Source organism: Amyelois transitella, chromosome W (genome assembly GCF_032362555.1).
Source record: "Amyelois transitella isolate CPQ chromosome W, ilAmyTran1.1, whole genome shotgun sequence".
Lineage (NCBI taxonomy): Eukaryota > Metazoa > Arthropoda > Insecta > Lepidoptera > Pyralidae > Amyelois > Amyelois transitella.
This window is the reverse complement of record NC_083536.1, coordinates 5,754,921-5,768,407: the sequence shown is the minus strand read 5'-3', so window position 1 is coordinate 5,768,407 and position 13,487 is coordinate 5,754,921.

The following is a 13,487-nucleotide window of genomic DNA, read 5'->3' as shown; positions in this document are numbered from 1 at the left end:
GACAAAACAATGTGTACCTCCGAGATTACAACTTTATTTGATGCCAAATTTGAAGCACTGAGCAATAATATGACTATAATTATGAAACAAAACCAAGACATTTAAAATACTGTGGCTACAATGTCATCAAAACAAGAAGAGTTACTATCTAAAAAAAAGTCTCGAACGAAAAAAAGACTAACTCAATCAGTGTAAAACAAAAAGAAGAAAAAAAAATCAATATTCTTTTGCTTCTTGGTATGTACCAGAACAAGATATTTACTCTCGAAAGCAGAATTGATTCGTTAGAAAGACAAAGCCAGAATGCAACAGTCGAAATTCGTAATGTGCCCAAGCTGAAAAATGAAAATAAAGAATTATTAATTGCTCAGGTCAAAGACATCTCAAATAAGGTATGCATATAAAGACCGCTTTCAGAGTCGGATATTAACAATATATTTAGAACCAAATCCGATACCGTCGTGGTGACCCTCACATCTACACTGCAAAAAGAATCTCATATACCTATCAGCATATAAATCCTACAATAGGACTCAATGACAACAAAAGAAAACTTCACTCAAGACGGAGCAGCTACATCTCCCTGGAATACCTCGTACAATATACATCTCTGAGTCGCTAACCACCAAAAATAGATACCTATACTACCTAGCTCGGGAAGGTGTGAAAAACAAAAAACTAGCTGCGGCATGGACGGCCTTCGGCATTGTCTACGTAAAGAAGAATGAAACAGGAAGACCAACTCCCGTCAGGCAGGAAACTGATCTGCAAGCTTTGCTGTGACTAGCCCAATGGCCCCAGGATCTCACTTGATTCAATCCGGGACATGCTTGTCGCAATCTATTTCGATGCCACAAACAAACTGCTTGATTATATTTCTAAATGTTAATTATTTTTATAAACTGCATACATACTATTATTATACACAAACGTATCAATACTTTTTCTTTTACTTGTGTGGAAATAATCCATACATATAATAAAACTGTAACTGAACTTTGTCTGTACATTGAAGATATTTAAGAAAAAAAATTATAAGGGGTCTTTTTAGGGTCAGTAGAAGCCAAAACAATTTTTTTTAGAATTTTTGTCTGTCTGTCTGTCTGTCTGTCCGTCTGTCTGTCTGTATGTTTGTACGCGCATCACGCAAAATCTACCGAACGGATCTGAACGAAATTCGGCACAGATATAGTTAGTAACCTGGATTAGAATATAGGCTACTTTTTATCCTGAAATTCTATCCCAAGGGGATGAAATAGGGGGTGCAAGTTTGTATGGAACTTCGTCATTTTTGAATCGATATAAAAAGCTATCAATAATTAATTATTATATGTATGGATAATGTTTAAAAAAAAATATAAAAAAATAGCACTTTATTTATTTAATTCAATTTGCTTTGTTTATTTAGTTCCCGTGGTTTAGATATTTATTTTTTGACCACCCGATACGAGATGGCGCCTCATGAGAATTTAAGAAATAACACGATTGTAGCCGCTGGCAAATTTTTTAATTAATTAAAAATTCTTATGGAGACAATGTAACTGTATCTGATGAAAGAGTTATCAATCATTGCCTTTGTTCGCTTCAAGATGTTGTCTTATCAATTGATGGCCATTCTTTGAGTCACTACGGTCTTCCGGAACCACAGGAAATCTCCGACGATCCACAAGTGAGTCGCAAATATTCAGCAGATACAAGTTGCTGTTGCAATAGCTGAGATCGTAAATAATGGTATTGGGATGATTTCCGATGAGCAAAAGTCTGTGTTTGACAACGTATTGAGAAGTGTTAACGAAGAGCAGGGTGAAACATTTTTCCTTGACGCGCCTGGTGGTACAGGCAAAACCTTTTTGACTCGCTTATTACTGGCTGAGGTCAGAAGGCAAGGAAAGATAGCGTTAGCTGTTGCGTCTTCGGGGATAGCTGCCACCTTATTACCTAGAGGGAAAACAGCGCACACTATGTTCAAGATCCCTTTGGACCTGGATATAAATGAGACTCCAGTTTGTGCAGTGCGGTGTCGCGGAACAGCGACAAAGCAAAAATACTAGCAGAATGTAGCCTAATCGTTTGGGACGAATGCACCATGGCTCATAAAAAAGCAGTGGAAGCAGTCGACCGTACGCTTAAAAATATCCGGCGAAAAAATCACATTATGGGAGGTACCACTGTATTATTTTGTGGTGATTTCCACCAGACTCTACCCGTCATAAGCCGAGGTACTAGAGCTGATGAAGTAAGCGCATGTCTCAAACGTTCCATACTCTGGCCTCAGGTTAGGAAATTAAGTCTAACACGTAATATGGGAGAATATGGGTGGTAATCCTCGAGCGCAAGAATTCTCAGATGTGTTATTAAAAATCGGTTATGGTACGTTGCCTGAATCGAACGGATTGGTGACTCTGCCAGAGAACCTCTGTCAAGTAGTTACTTCGGTGGAGGAACTTATTCATTTCGTTTATATCTCAAACCTATCTCAAATAATTCATCACGAGGATTCTTGGATATGCGAGCGAGCAATCTTAACACCCAAAAATGAGCAAGCAGCTGCTATTAATTTAAGTATTTTGGAAAAAATTGATGGGAGCGAGGTGGTACATCAATCCATAAATACAGTTTTAGATAGTACCGATGCTACAACTTATCCGGTAGAGTTCCTTTATTCACTTTCGACATCTGGACTGCCCGCGCATACATAAACTATGTTCTATTCCAGGCATTTTTCTTCCCGGGTACGTAAGTTTCATCAAAATCCATCCAGTAGAATTTGCGTGATTGAATAGCATCCTCAAACACGCACTCACGTAGATACATCTATTTTTTTTTGCATTATATTAGTTTATGTCAATGCAAGGTTCTTTATCTAAGCAATCTTTTTATGGAAGCGAAATTAACGCAGGCGAAGCCGCGGGCAAAAGCTAGTAATATAATAATAATAATAATCTTTATTTCTTCTCTCACATGAAATTAAATCTAGGTAACAAGTAGGTGAACCAAGAGAATAGGTACATAAAAATTATGATGACAATGATCTATGTGAGAGACTGGTCTCTGTACTAGGAAAACCTGTATGACAGATTACCAGCCTATCCACCACTGAACCAGGTGTATACCATCGCAATAAATACAAAAAAGAGAACAAAATATACATATACCTAAAGGAAAATGAGATGAGATGATAAATACAACGGTATGACAATACAGAGGTAATCTATTGCGAATTTATACCCATCACAAATCCAAGAAACAAAGTTAGTTATAATAAAATTTGTACAGATAATAACAAAAAAAGTAAAAGTACTTATTTAAACAGGAACTACCAGTAAATTTTCCGTGTCATCATAGCTGAGAGATTTTAACCAGGTAGTGGTAGATTTTTTGCAGTTGTATTTAGATAGGTGATATATAGTCAGGATTGAGTTGATTTTATTATATAAATACGTGCCTAGATAGCCGAAAAATCTATGGGCATATGCAGTGGACCACATAGCGGACGGTACGACTCTGTGAACACGGCGTCTCTGAGCAAGGGCTGCTGGATTGTAGTCAAGCCGGGAATGTTGTCTTAGAATAAGGTTGAGTATGAATAATTGTCTTACAGTCAGAACATTAGCCAAACGGTACAGATCCTCAGTAGGAAAACGATAGGGCAGGAAAAGGGAGACCTTTAAGACCGCTCTTTGAGCTCTTTCAAGTAAGAGCATATTAGTTTTTGGTAAACCTCCCCACACTGTGATGCAGTAGCCTATAATCGATTGGCAAAGGGCGAAGTATACCATCTTTACTATGTTGAAGTCAGCAATATGGCGTAAGTTTTTAAAAATAAAGATAAGTTTACGTACTCTCGAAGTCAATACTCCCAAATGAGTATTAAAGCTCAGAGTGTTGTCCAACACAACGCCCAAATACTTAATACTATAGGTTAAAGCAATTTTACTACAAGAACAGAAGTGACTCGTAGAACAGAAGTGTGCTAGAATGGAGTAGTTATCATGTACTGTCTTATTAGTATTTCTAATGGAGAATGGAATATATTTAGTTTTATCAACATTCAGTGTCAGGGCGTTATCTGAGAGCCAAGAGCAGACCTTACTGAAACCTTGTTGGGCGTAGTGGTATACTTGGTCCCAAGTGTCTCCATGAAAGATTAATGCTGTATCGTCAGCAAAGGTTACAATTTTACCATTAGAGAGATCTAAATTGCATACTACTCTGTCAAGAAAGTAGCGGGAAAAGATCAATAATACACAAACTGTTTGTTATTCATCCAAATTTATTTTATCACCTTCAAAATATGCTCCTTTAGAAACGATACACTTACGCCAACGAATAATCCAATCATCAAAACATTTTTTAAACGCTGTTTCCGGAATTGAGGTCAGTTCTCGCCGCGAATTCTCTTTTATGTCTTCTACCGATTGAAAACGGGTGCCACGAAGTGGTAATTTGAGTTTAGGAAAAAGAAAAATGTCGGCTGGAGCCATATCTGGTGAATATGGTGGTTGCTCGATGGTATTTGTTGAGTGTTTGGTTAAAAATTCGTTCACAATGATGGCCTTGTGCGAAGGTGCATTATCATGGTGCAAAATCCAAGAATTTTCTTTCTACAAATCTGGCCTTTTTCGTCGGATTTGCTCTCTTAAACGCCGCATAACACTCAAATAATATTCCTTATTTACCGTTTGACCTTCCGGCAAGAATTCCAAGTGCACAACACCGCGATAGTCAAAGAAAACAGTCAACATGACTTTGACTTTTGAACGACTTTGGCGTGGTTTTTTCGGTTTCGGTTCAGTTGGAAGGCGCCACTCCGAAGCTTGTTGACTAGTTTGCATGCCAAACTCGTAAACCCACGTCTCGTCACCAGTAACAATGCGTTTCATGAATGTTGGGTCGGAATTGACTCGTTCTAGCATGTCCTCAGCGACTCTCATGCGATTGAGTTTTTGAAAAAAAATCAGGTCTTTTGGGACTAGCCGAGCGGCAACATGTTTCATACCCAAATTATTAGTTAAAATGGTACGGATCGACTCGTGAGATACAGAAAGTTCGGTGGCTATCTCTCTCAAAGTTGAATGAGGATTTTCAGTCACTATTTCCTTCACTTTTGCGATGTTAACTTCAGTTGCAGACGTTGATGGCCTACCAGAGCGAGGCAAATCTTCCATCACATCTCGACCGCTTTTGAACGCTTTGTACCACTCATAAGCACGAGTTTTTGATAAAGTCGATTCACCGTAAGCCTTCTGTAACATTTTCAGTGACTCCGAACACGATATTCCATTGGCAATGCAAAATTTAAGACAAACTCTTTGTTCGATGTTTTTATCCATTATGAAATTAGCAATACACACTAGATATGATATAACTAAAAATAGCACTGTATTTAATGTAAACAACAGATGCAACTCAAACTCCGCGCCAAAATGGAAAACAGTTGTGCCAATCTAACAACAACAAAAAAAACAAAAATTTGAATTTGGAACCATAAATAAATAATCCATTCCCGATACTTTTCTGACTGAATGTAAATCGTTTATGAAAGTGAGAAAAAGTGCGGGACCAAGTACACTGCCCTGCGGCACACCATAATTAATTAGTAGATCGTCACTTCTATACTCTCCAACTCTAATTCTCTGCCGCCTACCGCTCAAATAATCTTGAAATAATTTTAGAGTAATATCTCGAATTCCCAATCTTTCTAATTTATTTAGCAGAAGTGGTGTAGAGACTGTGTCAAATGCCTTGGCTAGATCAAGGAATATTACAATGACTTTCTTTTTTTGGTCAAGTTTGACAACAATAAAGTCAGTCAGATTATGTACTGCATCACTAGTAGAAGTATTGGCTCTAAAACCAAATTGAGAATTCGAAATAAGCTTGTGGGTGGGTTGATTTCTCAGCCAGATTTCTCCCCACCGAGGCAAAGTACTGGTTGATTTCATTGACTGATTTAATTGGGTTTGATTTTGATATGAGATCAGAGGCAGATTTTATATTGTTGTTGAGGTTGGTACATTGTTTTATTGTGTCCCATAGTTTTTTATTGTTTGTTTTAGCTGCATTTTTAATAAGTTCCTTCTCATAATCATTTTTTCGTTTTTTTAATAACCAATTACAGAAATTCCTATATCTTTTATAAGTTAGTCGAATAGTTTCGTCATTCGGATTTTTCTTTAATTTTTGATGAAGTTTGTCTCTATTCTTCATACACCTTAGCAGACCGATTGTTATCCAAGGTTTTTTAATTCTTTTACGATTTGGAACTTGTGTACTATTTGTGTTAGCAGTAATCTTGGTATTTAACTCTTTTATCAAAAATGAAGTAGCCTCATTAGCATCTATGGATTGGAGAATTGGGATTATGTTTAAATTGTTCATGTCTTTATCGAGTCCATTGTAGTCTATTTTTTTTACACGGGAAAATTCATTAGATGATTTACGCTGATTAAAATTAAGAATTAGAATTACAGAATCATGATCTGTTACAGATGTCTCGGAGACATAACAATTTGCAGGGTTCTTAGTTTTTATTAAAATGTGGTCTATACAGGTTAAATCATGGGTAGGTAACGTATGTGCTGGTAAGATACCGTGCGATGCAAGTATGTTGAGGTAAAGGTAAAGAGGCGAGTTTGTGTCGATATTATGAAGTTTTATGTCTATGTTAATATCACCAATAATAACGATATTGGGATATCTTAGGGTAGATAAGAAATCATGGAGTGATTGTATAAATGTGTCAACATCTTTATAGCCTGGAGGTCTGTATATCGCAATAACGATAGTGTGAGTGTCAATCTCTATAGCAAGGCAATTTGAATTGCTCACAGTAGGTTCCCAGATTTTTACTTTCATATTTGTTTTCCCTTCGCCCGCGGATACCGAGGAGTTCGGTCGTGTTTACTTGAAACTATTATATTGTTTAAATTAAAAATAAGTGCTCAACTTATAGTGGACGGACAACAAAATTGTTCGTATTCCTCGATAGCCACCAGCTTAACCGGACCCCAGGTCTTATTATAATTGACGGAAAGGTGATTAGTGTGAATTCCTCGATCTTGTCCAACTGAGATTGACACCGACGTTAACAGCTACTTGTACAAAGAAAAGGTACCCACAGGATTTCGAAACAAGTGCTTTGCGCATTCGTTGTTGTGAGTGATTTGAATACATACTTGTAATCGATTATTTTGTGGCTAGCAATGCAACGTTCTCCAATCAATAAACAAAGTCCTATCTACGGATCCGCACCGGACGTTAGCCAACAAAGCCGGAGCCCCGAAGTCGATAGCATTACATTTCGGTCATCTAAAAGACGTCGTCAATGCGATTGTGATTCCAATTATGAGTCTAAATTGGATAGATTTATACAAACATTAAGTGACTGGAAAAACACCACTGACGAAAAATTATCCGATATTAAATATTCAATCACTCAGATCCAGTCTCAAAATAACGAAATTATTGCGGCTAATGCGGAGATAGAGAAGTCAATTGATAAATTGTCCTTGAAGTACGAAGACCTGCGTAACCAATTAAACTCCTTCCAAATAAAATCGGAGGAGTGCCTGGAACGCATTTCCAAAGCTGAAACACACACCGAAGATATAGATCGTGCCTCACGCTCTGCCTGCCTTGAGCTGCGAAATATCCCGCACCAGCCTACTGCTTCACAGGAAGATCTACTTAAACTAGCCATCACAATATTTAAGCACTTGTCTATTGATATTTCTCTCACCGACGTATTCGATATTCACCACCTTCCAACTAAATCTGAGAGTAAGACTATACTCATTTCACTTACTTCGGTGATCACATACACTTGTAATCCAGAATTAGCTACTAACCAACTAATTTTAATTGTGCAATCTTTGATCTCCCAACATACTACTTATATTACTCGTCGTCGTTGTAGAATAATCAAGCCTTGGATCACCCCTGGCTTACTTAGGTGCATCCGTAATAGAGATCGACTGTATAAAAAGTTTAGAACAAATCCTAATATTGAAATTTTCCGCTTGACGTACAGAAGATACCGTACATTCTGTAATAAATTACTAAAATCAGTAAAAAGGTGTTATGAAAAAGACCTGATAAAAAAGGCAATTTCAGACCCAAAAGCTCTTTGGAGCGCAATCAGAAATGTCACAGACTCGTCTAAATTACATTCTACGGCTTCGGAATTGCTATCAATCAAACCCACGCCTAGTAACTCACTGGATCATGTTAACGCGTTTTTTGTAAATGCTGGCAAGAACATTGCTCATAAGATCCTAAAAAACAACTTACCTATTCCCCATCCCTCCACTTGCCCTCCTTCAATCACTTCTACGATAAATAAGTCCATGTTTCCTTCTCCATGCCAATCTTTTGTCTTACTTGACACCACAAATGATGAAATTGAATCTATCATTGATTCGCTGAAAGAGAGCTGTGCTGTGGGCTGGGACAATATACCAACGTCTCTAATCAAAAGGCATAAGAAAATCTTCACTCCTTTACTCACCTATATATACAATCTCTCCATGTCTTTTGGTATTTTTCCAACCGCATTCAAAAAGGCTCTTGTCCACCCAATCCACAAGAAAGGCGATCGGAACCATCCTGACAATTATAGACCTATATCTATTCTCACAGCTCTCTCAAAAATCTGTGAACGTCTTATTAAAACGCGTCTTATTTCGTTCCTCGAATCGCGTTCAATTTTGTTCCCGAACCAACATGGCTTTCGAAGCGGAAAATCCACGAACAGTGCTGTGCACTAACAGACTTTATAGTGCGGAGACTGGATAAAGGTCACAAGTGTTTGGCGATCTTCCTTGATTTAGCTAAGGCCTTTGATACGGTCTCAATTGATATTCTTCTGAAGAAGCTTGAAATCGTCGGCATCAGAGGAACCCAGCTCCAACTCTTCGAGAGCTATTTTACTGATCGAGTACAATCGGTAGTGGTAGATGGTAAAATAAGTTCCGACTTACCTATACTGTATGGAGTACCTCAGGGCAGCATACTAGGGCCTACACTCTTTTTAATTTATTTAAATGACCTCTTCGCCCTAACAATCCCTCATGGCAAGGTTATATCGTATGCCGACGACACAGCTATTCTTTTCTCAGCAGAAACATGGGAAAGTACTTATCAGCACGCGCAGAAGGGCTTCGATGTTATCTCTAACTGGCTTCGTCTTAATCTCCTTTCGCTCAACGTTCTAAAAACTAATTTAGTAAATTTTTCAATTTATAACTCGGTTCAACAAAATAATATTTTATCAAAACTACGTATTGTCGCACACTCCCACCCAAATCTTAATGTCTCAAACTGTTCTTGTCCCATTTTGTCCCCTTCTGAACAAGTTACGTATTTAGGAATAATAATCGATAAAAATTTAAATTTCAAAGAACATATAAATGTCACTGCTGGGAGAATTCGCAGGTTAATGTATATCTTCAAACGTTTACGTCATGTTGCAGAACCTTCTGTGATAAAAATGGTGTACTTAGCTCTCGGCCAGTCCTTACTCACATATTGTGTATCCGCTTGGGGTGGAACATGCTCGTCAACATTTATAAAATTGGAGCGAGCTCAGAGAGCCCTACTGAAGGTTTGCACGTTTAAATCCTTTCTTTTTCCTACAAATGAATTATACCAATATTGTGAAGTCCTCTCTGTTCGTAAACTATATATATTAAACTCCATCCTGCAACAGCATAAAATTACCACATACGACCCCAACTTAGTAAGACGTAACCGGCTCGTAACAGTCGCATCCTCATTCAGAACTAAATTTTCCCATCGCTTTCTTTGTTTCACCGGTCCATTTTTATATAATAAAATCCATGCCACTCTGAATATCTTACCTTTACCAAATTACTCATGTAAACTACTTGTTTTTAGATATCTCTTAACGCTGACCTTTCATGATACCGAAAACTTATTGCTCACTCTCCAATAATTTATTTATTCTTTCTTTTCCTTATAGTTTTGTACTGTAGTGTATAGTTTAATGCAATTGCAGTTATTTTTATTGTATTCGCACTTCTTGGACTTGTCCTTATCACTGTTATGTACCTTCTTAACATTAGTTAATTATTATTTCACATTACCAATTATTAAATTGCGTTGGCAATAGTTATAGTTTATAAGTCTTCCTTACTATGTAAATACCACATCCAAAGGCGGGAGCACTGGAGTACTGTAACACAGGCCCTGCCTTCATCAGTCTCCAGTCTCTTTCAATCGGTGTTGGTACCAACAATTTATTATAATTAACCTGTGTAATTTTCATGTACGATTGTTAGAGAAAATAAAAGATTTTTACTTTACTTTACTTTACTTTTGTGATAAACAACCACTCCCTCGTTTTGAGTTAGATTTTTATCGGTTGTTCAATTAAAAAAAACATAATATTTGTTGATGGCAACATTTTCATTTTGCTGCTTCCTTTTCCGTTTCTATTCCGCTTTGGTGTGCGTCGATTTATCTTGTTAAATTAATAAATAAAACATTTTAAAGATTTCAAACGTTTTTATGTTCTTTCCCGAACATAAAATTGGTGCCGAAACCCGGGAACATATAAATATAATCTTAATAAATATAATAAAAATTTAGTAAAAAACACAAAATTGTTAAAAATAAAAAATCCGACGCCGTGCCGTGCCGCCATTTTTGACGCCATTCAAGAAAAAGCTTTATAAAACACGCATACCAACAATTCGGGAAGCCAAGGCAATATTATAATTATAAAATGGCGCATAAATCTGCGATTTCAAATGATCCAGCATTCCAAAGAACCAAACTAATAGCCCAAATTGGACAATTTAAAGGGCAGCTAACAAGGGCGCGAAAATTCGCCATGGAACAACAAGAACAAGTACTCGTCGATTGCGAATCCATCGAGCTACGAATTAAAGGTCTCCAAGATTCGCTGGTTTCTTATAGAAGCCACAAATTGAGTTTGCAGCTTCTAGATGATAAAATTGACGACTCTAATTTTGAGGAGGATGACTTAGAAGAACTGTGCTTATTTACAATAAGCAGCATGAAGAAAATATTAAATTCTGCGAAGGGGCCTGAAAACCACAATAGCACGATTTTTAAGTATACCACGCCGGAGTATAGCGCCATGACCAGGAAGTTACCTCAGCTTGAAATACCATACTACGATGGAAAGGATGTAGTGCAGTACATCATGGATATGTTTATGGCAGTAATCGGTGGTGATACTAACCTTGCTCCTATACAAAAGCTATTCTATTTAAGAAAATATTTGAAGAGAGATGCGCTAATGCTGGTTGAAGGTCTACCTCTAGTAAATAGCTCTTATGATGATGCATTAAGGTTGCTAAATAATAGATATGACAATAAATGCATTCTAGTAACTCATCCATATCCATACATCCACACATATAATAAAACTGTAACTGAACATTGTCTGTACATTGAAGATATTTAAGAAAAAATATTGTAAGGGGTCTTTTTAGGGTCAATAGAAGGCAAAACAATTTTTTTTTAAATTTTTGTCTGTCTGTCTGTCCGTCTTGTCTGAACTTCGTCATTTTTGAATCGATATAAAAAGCTATCAATAATTAATTATTATATGTATGGATAATGTTTAAAAAAAATTATAAAAAAATAGCACTTTATTTATTTAATTCAATTTGCTTTGTTTATTTAGTTCCCGTGGTTTAGATATTTATTTTTTGACCACCCGATACGAGATGGCGCCTCATGAGAATTTAAGAAATAACACGATTGTAGCCGCTGGCAAATTTTTTAATTAATTAAAAATTCTTATGGAGACAATGTAACTGTATCTGATGAAAGAGTTATCAATCATTGCCTTTGTTCGCTTCAAGATGTTGTCTTATCAATTGATGGCCATTCTTTGAGTCACTACGGTCTTCCGGAACCACAGGAAATCTCCGACGATCCACAAGTGAGTCGCAAATATTCAGCAGATACAAGTTATGACGCTGTTGCAATAGCTGAGATCGTAAATAATGGTATTGGGATGATTTCCGATGAGCAAAAGTCTGTGTTTGACAACGTATTGAGAAGTGTTAACGAAGAGCAGGGTGAAACATTTTTCCTTGACGCGCCTGGTGGTACAGGCAAAACCTTTTTGACTCGCTTATTACTGGCTGAGGTCAGAAGGCAAGGAAAGATAGCGTTAGCTGTTGCGTCTTCGGGGATAGCTGCCACCTTATTACCTAGAGGGAAAACAGCGCACACTATGTTCAAGATCCCTTTGGACCTGGATATAAATGAGACTCCAGTTTGTGCAGTGCGGTGTCGCGGAACAGCGACAAAGCAAAAATACTAGCAGAATGTAGCCTAATCGTTTGGGACGAATGCACCATGGCTCATAAAAAAGCAGTGGAAGCAGTCGACCGTACGCTTAAAAATATCCGGCGAAAAAATCACATTATGGGAGGTACCACTGTATTATTTTGTGGTGATTTCCACCAGACTCTACCCGTCATAAGCCGAGGTACTAGAGCTGATGAAGTAAGCGCATGTCTCAAACGTTCCATACTCTGGCCTCAGGTTAGGAAATTAAGTCTAACACGTAATATGGGAGAATATGGGTGGTAATCCTCGAGCGCAAGAATTCTCAGATGTGTTATTAAAAATCGGTTATGGTACGTTGCCTGAATCGAACGGATTGGTGACTCTGCCAGAGAACCTCTGTCAAGTAGTTACTTCGGTGGAGGAACTTATTCATTTCGTTTATATCTCAAACCTATCTCAAATAATTCATCACGAGGATTCTTGGATATGCGAGCGAGCAATCCTAACACCCAAAAATGAGCAAGCAGCTGCTATTAATTTAAGTATTTTGGAAAAAATTGATGGGAGCGAGGTGGTACATCAATCCATAAATACAGTTTTAGATAGTACCGATGCTACAACTTATCCGGTAGAGTTCCTTTATTCACTTTCGACATCTGGACTGCCCGCGCATACATAAACTATGTTCTATTCCAGGCATTTTTCTTCCCGGGTACGTAAGTTTCATCAAAATCCATCCAGTAGAATTTGCGTGATTGAATAGCATCCTCAAACACGCACTCACGTAGATACATCTATTTTTTTTTGCATTATATTAGTTTATGTCAATGCAAGGTTCTTTATCTAAGCAATCTTTTTATGGAAGCGAAATTAACGCAGGCGAAGCCGCGGGCAAAAGCTAGTGAGGAATATAATTCCCATTAACAAACAAAATTTCTTGAACCATTTTAATTAGAAATTTTTTAACTAAAACTATATCTATGGAAATTAACTAAGACTAATAAAGTAACAAAGAAATGAATAAAAAATGAAGAATATATTAAAAAATCAACTCACACTATAAAACTTATCCAACACTAACTAAATATACTATCAAAAATATCAAATCTAATCAACAAATCAAAAATTAACTGAAATAGAGAGTAAAATAAGTTAAATAAGTCAAGTTAAAAGTTAATGAATCAAACGAAAAT